We start from the raw sequence: 3,432 nt of genomic DNA, 5'->3' as shown, positions 1-3,432 counted from the left end.
TCCTCGAACATTTTTATAATGGCGGGGTCAGTCCCCGATTCGTTGGCATTCGACCTTTCCGGCCCAAGCTCGGTCCTGTGAACGACTTCTGGTTCGATCCTACTCGGTGTTCGGTGTTGATTTTGTAGTTGTGCTATAGCGGCTTGTTGAGCCTGTAACATTTCGAATATCAGTTGGAGGCTAACTCTACCATCTTCTCCGCCCTGCGTACCTCGACCACCTGATCGAACTTCCCTACGTACAATACCTTCGGGATCAATGCCCAAATTTGCATTTAGGGTGACATGTGAACTGACATCGACGGGATTAGCAATTGGTTCTCCCTCGAGGTCAGCCTGAGGCACCTCGATTCCTGGGGCGGCTATGTTGTCATTTTCCCCGTAAAATCCGAGGGTGTTGTCACCATGTGTAGGCGCTGCATGTTAGTTTGACATATTTATCCTGAAAATAAAGTTTCTTACGAGAACAAGTGTAAAGCAGTGTGTGTTATCGGAATCAGTATTAAGCAATCATTATTATCCTAGGCCCCACGGTGGGCGCCAAACTGTTTACCCTTAAAATTAGATAACAATTATACTTATAATGTGGCTCTAAGGATATGTGATTTCACTTAATACCAATTGATTAATATGAGGATTAATAATAGAAATGAACTATAAAGTAAAGCAAACCGGTGTTAGAAATGAACTTAGCCCTCAAATTTCTATACCCTCGAACTGGTTGATGCAAGAACAATTAAAATATAACAAGCTGATGAACAATAGTATAAACGAGAAAGAGAAATATATTACTTTGATCTCTGTGAATCGTGCTCTACAAATGATTAGAACCCCCTTTATATAGTAGAGGAATCCCACTTATGGTGTGATTCTAATTACAGAAGGAAATCCCATGATTAGCTAATTAACTGTTTCTGATTTGATCCATTCCGAGATTTACGCCATGATCCTCCACCAGTCACCGAGATTTACGTCGTGATCCTCGACCAGTCATGGATATCTCGCATTTCCGTTATTATGCTATCTTCGATCTTGCTCGATGTCTGTCTTATTTGGCTTCGATCGCTACTAGCCTCGATCTCGATAGGTACCTCAATTCTGAATTCGGTACCTTATCCTCGTGACTTAGTCCATTCCGTTATGAGGGCATCCTTCGATGCAGTCTCCCGGTCTCGGTCAAATAGTAAAATCGGATGGGCCCGATTTTATCCGTATATACCCTTACTAATATCGACAAATTGTTTTAAAAACCTCTGCACATGATTATGCAGAATCATAGTTGTATTGGAATTTATCTTGAGCTATCTTTTTTTGTTTTTGGTTGTTGTTTTGGGATGGCGTGCACATAAATTAGCGTGAAGAGTAGAAAATGTTAGTGTGGGGGGTAGTTGGATCAATATATGGTTAGTTTGTGAAGAGGTGAGGGTGGGGGTGCTGTAAGTAAGTCGTACTTATTTGTTGAATTTTCTAATTAGGGGAACATTTCTATGAGTGGTGCCCGGAGTATTTTTAGTTCAGTGTGTGTGTCATTGGGAGGGTTGTGTGGTTTGTGGGGTAAGAAAATGGGCCACGCAGGCCTAGAGATATTTTTGGAGGCTTGCTAGGAAGGGGCCAACTAAGATGGAAAAAGTGGGGGCTACTTACAAATAGTAGCATACCATTAAAAACATAATACAAAAGATTAGCATTAATTAATGATTAACAAATATGACTGTGTACGGTCAAAACAGATTCTCAGTCATAAAGACCGGTCGAGACAATGACGTTTCAATTGAAGGGTATCCGCATGGCGAGCTCGGACGAATTCCGAAGTAGAGACGTCGAGCTTCTAGCTATAAGACCAATCAACCGCAAAACTCGATATCATTATCGAGCCCGCGTCCGAACAGGACTACGGTGTAATGACGACCGACACAAGCCCCGAATATCGATGCTCCAAGGCAGAACCGGGCTCGAACTAAGACTGGGGATTCGATCTAGCACCAAGCTCGCAGACAAGAGCCGTTACAACCGCACCAAGGGAGAGAATCTTGACGAGAATCAAGGGAGAGACAAACCATCATAGGTTCTCCACTATATGTATTATTTTATGTTATTACAAATAAAGTAGTGACCCTCTATTATAAAAGGGGAGATAGACTGCAATAGGGAGGAGATATTAAGATTTTATTGTGCTTGTTCTTCTAATATTTTTCAGTCTTCCCTTCCATCATTTTCTATTTTCATAGCAAAAATACTTGTATCGTCATTTTATATCAAAGAAATTTGCATACCCTTAGAACCATATCTAAATTTAACGTTATCCGATTTTTTGGGTAAACAGTTTGGCGCCCACCGTGGGGCTAAGGGTAACGGTGATTGTTTGATATAAATCTACAGTACACTCCAGCTTACAACTTCGAATCAGCCATGGCTCTACCTATCGACCTCGAAGCCGGCCTTCAAGATGAAACCAACAACTTGGTTCCCGGGGCCGGAAGGCTACCTAACAATGGCAATGAGGCTCGAATCGAAGAGCCCGAAATTCAAGCCGAAGTACCACTGGATATCAATTCGCAAATAGCTTTAGAAGCGAATCAGCGTTCTAAACCAGAGAGGAGCGTTCAGGGCGGTGCTCGATCCAAAGCCCGAGACACCTACAGCACGAGGGAAATCGGGGTCAGCTTGCATATGATTTTCGAAATGTTGCAAGCCCAACAAGCAGCGATAGCTCAATTGCAGAGCCGAACCCATACGCAAAGCGGGCCGAACTCCAATCCGCTTCTTCGAGAAGTCACACCCAGAACGGAACCCGCCGTAGTGAAATCAAAGGAGCAGGAATCGGGGATTGCTCGTGAAATTGCTAAATTGCTAGAGGAACTCACGAAGCGAGTTGAAGCCAACGACAAAAAAGTGGAAACGTATAACGCTAGGGTCGATCAAATTCCGGGGGCTCCGCCAATGATAAAAGGGCTCGATTCGAAAAAATTCATACAAAAGCCTTTTCCCTCGAGCGCGGCCCCAAAACCAATCCTCAAAAAATTTCATATGCCCGAAATTCCCAAATATAACGGTACGACCGATCCTAACGAACACATCACCTCCTACACATGCGCTATCAAAGGCAATGATTTGGAGGATGATGAAATCGAATCCGTGTTGTTGAAAAAGTTCGGAGAGACCCTCGCAAAAGGAGCGATGATCTGGTATCATAACTTACCGCCGAATTCCATTGATTCTTTCGCCATGTTAGCAGACTCGTTCATAAAAGCACATGCTGGTGCCATAAAGGTTGCAACAAGAAAATCAGACCTCTTCAAAGTAAAGCAAAGGGGTAATGAGATGCTGAGGGAATTCGTATCCCGATTTCAAATAGAGCGTATGGACTTGCCACAGGTCACAAACGATTGGGCCGTACAAGCTTTCACCCAAGGACTGAACGGGCTAAGCTCGA

Source organism: Nicotiana tabacum, chromosome 15 (genome assembly GCF_000715075.1).
Source record: "Nicotiana tabacum cultivar K326 chromosome 15, ASM71507v2, whole genome shotgun sequence".
Lineage (NCBI taxonomy): Eukaryota > Viridiplantae > Streptophyta > Magnoliopsida > Solanales > Solanaceae > Nicotiana > Nicotiana tabacum.
This window is presented reverse-complemented; position numbering follows the sequence as displayed.